Here is an 8,430-nt window from a genome sequence, read left to right as displayed (position 1 = left end):
TCTCGCTCGGCATCACTAGTCTGCACAAGGGAGGCCGAGCGAGAGCCAACGGCCGACAAATACACCCCGCTGACAGCCCCCCACAACCATCAGAACAGGGAGGGCCGAGCCCCCCCGACCCACCCTAATGGAGGGCACCCCCCCTATTAGGGGCTTCACGGGAGGGCGACGGACCCGACCGTGCGAAGAGGCACTCAAGCAACTCAACGCACAGGGTGAGCAGACCGTGGCTTGACCCCACGACTACACACACGCACAACCCGCATGCCACCCGGGAACGAATGGAGGAACAACCTCGTTACTGCCCCCAGAATCACGGGGTCAAGGGCAAACCCAACCCCGTGGCAAGGCCGTAGCAGCGGAGCATGAAGGAAGACCCAGACCCACCAAAAGGACTGGACTCCCTGGAATGGGGGCCCGGAGAAGTCCATGATGCCAGCATCAAGACCCCACCAGGTGGGCACGTAGTGCCCCGCCCCCCACATCGCCAGCGTATTCGGACAAAGGCCCCTCAGCCGAGCGGGCCCCGTCCCCCCAATAGTACACCGCCTGGCACACTGACCCTGCAACAGGCAGTCAGCATGGCCGTAAGCACACAAAAAAGGTTAACCAATGGAAGCAGGCAGCGCACCGGGGAAAAACCAGGCAACAGGCTATTAACCCTAGCCTGGAGACTGCGGACGAGACAGGCGCCAGAGGGGACAGCTGAACACAGCCGCCCCGGCGGAAGGAGCGTAAGCTGGCGGTGTTGCATGACCAAGCCTCCATTTAAAAACCCCCACCCAGAGGGGTCGAGGCAGAGAAGGCTGACACGATTGGCAGACGTCATGAACGTGCAGGGGCACCCTCAAACGGTGAACCCGGGAGTTGACACTGCTCCAACACACCAGGGAATCAACCACCTTGGTGTTACCCAATGCGGTGGTTGTTCCTATAACCCCTCAAGAAAAAACTCCAAAACACACCTGCGGGTATACACCGGCTATACCGCAGTACAAGTGTTTCAGTTTTCAAAAAAGGGTTAACCCAGGCCTACAGGTCGACGAAACAGTACTTCGGACCGGGCCTGGCGGTACGGGAAGCACAGGGTCACCAGAGGAGGTCAAAAACCACCCCCACAGGCCCCTCTTCGCCATGCGTGAGAGAGGAGCGAAAAAGAATGGAGAACCAGCCCCTAAGCACACCGTACTTGGTATTCCCAGGCGGTCTCCCAACCAAGTACTAACCAGGACCAACCTGTGTAGCGGCCGAGATCCGACGAGATCGAGCGTGTACAGGATGGCATGGCCGTAAGCCATTACGACAGTGCTGAGTAAAAACGTACCCAACCAGGGTCTCCATAGCGCTTAACCCTGTGACACCCGGACCGACCTGGCATTTTTCCCCCTGAAAAAAGCCCAAGTCCCTCAGGGTACCAGAACAGCAGATCTGCATCCCCGGCGGACAACGGGTTCAACTGATCTGGACCAGCGTGACCAGAACCAGTCCCGTGCCCTAACCACGCCGACATGCCTACTCCAGGAGAAAGGGCAGATATGCGTGTCGATCTTAACATGAAAAGAAGGCGCCACCCAGACGTTCGGGCGAACCGCGCCTGGTGGCCCACCCCAAGGGCGTGAGACCCCTCTACATATGTTCAGATCCATTCCGTCATCATCCCCCAGACATGAACGAGAATCCGTCGATAACCAACCCAGGTCGTGGGATGTGGTCGTCGGAAGAGGAAAAACCCCCATCTCAGTTGCTTTATAAAAACGCTGTTTTAACCTCAAGCAACCAAGGCGTGCCAGTCAGTCGCCTGTTTACAGCGAGCTAGCACTATACGTGCGTCGGGACACACCCCCATCAATGAACAGGCTATTTAAACCTGTCATTGAATCCCCAAGGCACCCAGGGGAACGACAAGAGGGGTGTGACACTTCCTAACTCCAACACTTTTTGAATAGAAAAGAAGGAAGCACCAACAGTATGTATCCCAGTCTACACAGCCGGGGGTAAAAAAAATTCACATTTTTACATCCCACCACCCTCCCATAGGAAGGAGACGGGGATCCCCAGAGAGACTTCCCACGCGAGCTGTACAGATTGAAAAGAATATATTGCACCTTGAGCCATGTAAAAAATTGGTTTTAGGGCTCTCCGGGGAAGAGGCACTGAACCCATACACACTCAATAATCGAATTGAATCGAATACATACACAATAGAATAGGACACCTTCTAGAGGGTCCACTCACTTTAACAATCTGAGGAGGAAGGCTCTGTACTCTGATGGAGGCTCCCTCACATGGAAAGGAGGAGTCCGAACTCACAGAAGGCCCGAAAAGGCGCTTGGTGAGGAGGAGCCCTGACCACCCCCCTGAAACAGATCCATCACATGGACCTGAACAGCACACGGAAGTCCTACCAACAGAGACGCGCACGGTGACGTACTCTATGGCGGGGGAATTTCTGCGGTGCACCGTAACATGCCGAACCGCAACGTGACAGGAACCTTGAAGGACAGGGGGTGTACCCCTGACCGACAGAAACAAGGGGGAGAGGAAAGGTTACCAGTTCACCCCTTTACGACCCCACACCCATGATACGATGTAATGACAAAAAGAGAATATGACACAGTCATAGTCAGCTCTATGAAGCGTTTGACAGCTCCACACAGCGCATGAGCCAACCTGCTATCTGATTTTTACTAAGGAAAAAACACAGAATAGAGAGGGCTCTCTAAGAGCCCCGGTCCAACATACACATGTGCTTCTGTGGCCAGTCCAACCCAGTTGTAGGTCACATGACACACACAACCCATCATCACCTACAAAAAATGGCAAAAACACTCTACAGAGGAATGCCGTTTTTCATAATGAGAGAATACATAATTCTCGATTAGTATCGGCCACAGGCCTTGCTAAGCACACATGACAGCGACCAAACAATCTTTTCTTTTAGGAAAATAAAGTTTCTCCAGCAGTTTTAGCACAACCTCAGCAATCAAGCTAAGGGTTACATCGCATCCCTACCACACAAAAGACACAATGTAGTGCAACATGTCTGATAGGAGGATGAAAAAGTCCCCAGGGAACCGGGGGGAAACACAATCCTCTTATTTTACCCTTAATACGGCCAGTTAAAACAGGAAAACCTGTTAATATGTGAACACTGTTCATTGTCATCACAGGCTGAGAAAAGAACATTCTTTTACTCACTTGTCACTAAGCATAGCTTCATAGGTTAGTTACCTTAGTTGTGAGTACACGGTACATATAAACACACATGATGTTTCTCACACAACAACCAGATCATTTTCACATCTGTAACAACCCGATTTGCACGGAGAAGCTAACTGCCAGTGACAAAAACAGTTCACACATAACTCGCGTCGTATCCTAAATGCATTGCAGCAACACACGTTTTGGGAAAACATCGTTATTCACAAAACATTTAGAAAAGTAAAACCAGAAGACGTGTTATAAGGTCTGGTCAAACCTTGTCCTACCCGGAACGTAGATCAGCGAAGTGCAGACTCAAGACCCCGTAGACAACACAGCCGATCCTGTGTTGCTCGAACTGGGCAGCGTCGTCGCTCCAACCAGTCGCTACAGTCCTCTTTGTTGACGCAATCCCCGTCCAGGCTCAGGGCAGGGTCGACGAACATCCCCTGTCAAGGATGACGTCGTAGTCAAGAGTGTAAAACATGTTATAATCAAAGCACGTTCAACAGAGTAGCATTAAGCTAACGGTCGCCCCAACCGTCGGTCGCTACCGCCCCTGCTCGCGAGACGCCGAGCGAACGGCGCACGCGACCAGAGGGAAGCGCGCGGCGGCGCGCGAAGAGCCGGAGCTACCCCGTGCTGGCCTTGTCCGATAGCAGCAAGCTAACGTTTCCTAGTGATCACAACCGGCTAGCGCCGCAGCTAACAGCTGACTGGCTAACAGTAGGCCCACCTCTGTAGGCCACGCAGTGATCCCAGCAGGCTAACACCGCAGCTAACAGCTGACTGGCTAACCGTAAGCTAAGCAGCTATCACCTGAACTTTGTACACAATGACATAACACTCACCCAGACAGGCCGCCGTTCTGAAAACCCTCCTCACTTTTTAAGCGAAAAGAGAAACAAGATGTCACACAGCTTTACAACGGTGATTTTACCAACACCCGACGGAATCAGCACAATACCAAACTGGCTTGTGTAGCTGACTTGAACATGGATCTGCCGCTATCGCACATCCATGCACATATCTCCTCGTGAAGGAATACTCTCATTTGGATATGAAAGAAGGGGCTTAACACGGGACAGAGAGATATCCACTCGTCCAGAACACACAGGGATCACCAGTGTTAATGGTCGCGGCCCACTAGTTAAACTAAAATGGCTTCAGACCAAGGTCTTCTGTCGTCTAGGAGACTGAACAAAGGACCCTAGCCTGGGGCCGGTTTTCATAAACATTGTCAAGTAGCCCCCATAGCACTAACAGACAAGTGAAGCCTGCCAGCAAACATAACTCACCAGAACCAGGAACCCACCGCGTCTCACAACAGCGGCGCGTCCTACAGCCCAGCTGTGCCTTTACCGCAACCAGCACACAGCAAGGACTGCAGTTGGAAAAGCATGTAGCGGCACGAACTCCCAATACGAAAACCGGTGGAGGATTTTTAGAATGATCATCATCTTCCAGACACTCCAGTACGAAGACAATATCGCCGTATTTTCTCGAAAATAGTGAGAGAGAAAATAAAGATATGATGTCAACGTATCCTTGTTTCCCAAAGCTGCTCCTAATTCTTTCTTCCAGCATGGTGTCAAGTGTGGGGATCTACGAGGCACTTCTTCCTTGTGGTGAAAGCGAGAAGGAGGCGAGTGGGTGGCCCCACCCCTGCTTATATGGGTAAGCTGATAGGGGTGTGGTCAGACGAATATTGGGATTAAAGGTACATTTGTGGTCTTTATTCAGTGCGCGTGCACATATGCGAGATAGTGCAGACTAGTGATGCCGAGCGAGAGCGAATACGAAACAGAACATCTACATGAGTGCTCTAGGGAGTTTGTTAAAGTTTCCTTAAACAATCTAATTGAAATAAACGTTTCCATATTTAAGGTTTTTTGTAGTGTGTTCCAGCTATCAGCTGCTGCGTACTGAAAGGAGGAACGGCCTTGTGAGGAGTTGGCATGGGGGGCGTTTACCAGGATATGTGTGGCTGACCGGGTGTGGTAATTTGGGAGTGGACAAGGGTGGACTAGGCGAGTAAGGTAAGGGGGATTACGGCCTAGAAGTGTTTTATATACAAAGGCCAGCCAGTGGATGTTACGTCTAATCTCCAGGGAGGGCCAGTTTACTAGGGAGTATAGCTCGCAGTGGTGGGTAGCGAAGCGAATGGCGGAGTGATATAGGATATCTAAGCGCTCTAGATCACCTTTATGGGCCAAGCGGTAGATTACATCGCTGAAATCAAATAGCGGCAGGACAGTCATCTGGACCAGGGTGAGTTTAGCAGATCTAGTGAAGGAGGAACGGTTCCTATACAGAAAGCTAAGCCTTGCTTTGACTTTGGCCTGCAGTTTAGTTAGGTGTTCAGAGAAGGAGAGTTTGGTGTCGATCCACACTCCCAGGTATTTATAAGAGGTGACCAGTTCAAGCTTTTTGCCATCGGCGGCTACAATGGTGCCAGTCTGGGAGGTACCCTTGTGGCCGAACCAGACTGGCACCATTGTAGCCGCCGATGTGTTTAATATACATTTTCATATACAGTTTAATTATATTGCAGTGAGGTGGCAACAAAATGTGTATAGTACTGGGAAAATGTGGTATAAAGGAATACATTTATATGAACCCTTGAATGAAGAAAATGTGGTAAGGTGACATTGGGTCTCATTCACCGACGGACATAAGACAAAAGATCAGACCAAATGTGCTCTTACCAACCATCCCTGTCTTGGATTCGGCCCTATCCTACTAAGAGCAGGATTTAGGAGCGCTGAAGAGCAGTCTTAACTTGACAGACTGGTGTGCTCCATGTTCTTAGGGGCTTTATTTGGGAGGAATCATAGTGATTCCTTCATGTCAACTCTACAGGCCTCCTTGGAATTAATTAATCATAATTTAAATAAATAACAATATTTGTACGATAAAAAATTACGTATTTGATGTTGGAAAAATAAATAGCACTACACAAACACTGCAAATAACTTTGAATAAATAAATAAATCAGATAAATGTTGTTATTATTTATTGTTGTTCTTATTTATAATTTTGGACATTTGCTTATTGTATACATTGTAAGAGCTAGTGGATAAACATTCCAGTATGGTATCTTACCAGTATGATGTTGCGTGTGACAAATAAAACATTGACCTTGCAGATGGACTTGAACAGCAATCATGTACATTGAACCCTGCCATCCAATTAACAGTGAGCAATCGCGCTGTTTAAATGGTCAACTCTGCACCCTAGGCTTACACAATCCGGGTGAAGACAGCATTCTATGGCATTGAAATGACAGTGGATAAATAAGAACTAAAGCTAATCGCGTGGATATATCTATAGTGGAATAGACTGTATTAATATTTCATATTTATACCGTCTTGTTCGCTCCTGCCTGGCCAAATCCTATTGTGTTTGGTGTCTCTTATGGAAACTGCCAGACACTGGAGACATCTCACTAAGCTGTGGCCAGTAATCAGACAATAATCATAGCTTATTGAGAGGAAACTGACATGATATCACGCATGCTGGCGATTTATTTAGTTATTTTATGTTAAATACTTACTTACATTACTTGCGTTTGGGGCATAGGCCGTCAACAAGGGTTCTCCAAGCTATTTTATTTAATTTTATGTTAAATAGGCTGAAGGTAATTCATTTTCAATCAAACCTTTCTAGATTGACATCATTTGCATATTTCTAATATGCTGTCATCTTTGAAGTGAGTTTCTTTTTAGTTGCGACCAGCAACTTTATAGTTCACTCTGTCGGTTGGCCGTTTGGTCCACAAAATTCCCCACCCTCTACACACACACAGTTTTTGCATGAAGGTCAAGTGTGTGCGTGTGTGTGTGGGTGTGTATTTAAGCATTACATCACATGCAGGAGTGGTTTGTGACCAATAAACCATGCCTAGGGGTGGTTGTTAGGCCCGAGGCGCAGCCGAGGGTCGTTAGACCCCCCTAGGCATGGTTTATTGGTCACAAATCACGACTGCACGTGGTGTAAAGCTTTTATACAACTGCCAGATTCATCCAACCTTATTTCTATACAATAAACACACATTAATCGAAGATTTATTGAAAAAACCATCCGCCAGAAAAAGTAGTTCCCACAACTCCATGTGGAAGCAGCTTGAAGTGCATCCAACCAAACTAACACATCCAACTGTGTATTATTGGAATGATTGAGAGAAGTTGCCTCATGTGGAAGCAGCTTGAAGTGCATCCAACCAACTAACACATCCAACTGTGTATTATTGGAATGATTGATTGAAAATTTATTAAAACGTTTTCTTTGCCCTATAGGAAAAAAACGTTTTCTTCGCCCTATTTTTTTATTTATTTCTTTTAGCCTAAACTTAACCAGTTGGAAACCAGGGGTACAGTAATAAAATTAGCAATCAACCAATCAATCAATTCAATAGACCATGCTCACTTAAAACAGCGCTGCTTCTCTCTCAGTCTGACTCCCCCGCTGTTGCAGACAGGAGTGTGTGTGTGTGTGTGTGCGTGTGTGTGTGTGTGTGTGTGTGTGTGTGTCACAGTGTGTGTGTGCGTGTGTGTATGTGTGTGTGTGTGTGTGTGTGTGTGTGTGTGTGTGTGTGTGTGTGTGTGTGTGTGTATGTGTGTGTGTGTGTTTGTGGGTACGCCAGCGTCGGACAGTGTGAGAGAGAACGCTGCAAGAAAGTAGGAAGGAAGAAATTTAAATCAATCAATTAATCTATCAATCAATCCGCGATTTTTCTTTTGTTCTAGATTGAGTCAAGACCCATCAATTACATCATCCAACATTGTTTAAAATACTAACACATTCCCCTTGACAGAATCGCTTCATATTTAGTCGTTATGGTGCTTTCAACATAACCATTTGATCTCCGCGATCCTGTTTTCTCCCGGAGTGAGCCGGGGAGGGTTATGTGATTTGGTTGTGGGCGGGTCCTGAGCCCAGGACCGTGGATTGTTACCAATAAAGACGTGTGAATGGCCAATCAGAATCGAGAAATTTGCATGCCGTTGTATAAGTGTGTGTTCATGCCAATTGGCTAAAAAGGGGCGTGCCAATGGGAGTGTTCTATCACAAAAGGCACTTAACTTCCAAGTGGATTCACAGACTAGCACAAGATTTTGTGACATGGTTGGTCATGACCCAAAGGACAGCTGATTAACTGTTCATACCAAACACACACACAATACATTTGAAAAACTCAAAAAGTAATGACTCTTTACAGAAATCATG

This window comes from Notolepis coatsorum (assembly GCF_963971535.1).
Source record: "Notolepis coatsorum genome assembly, chromosome: 17".
NCBI lineage: Eukaryota > Metazoa > Chordata > Actinopteri > Aulopiformes > Paralepididae > Notolepis > Notolepis coatsorum.
This window is presented reverse-complemented; position numbering follows the sequence as displayed.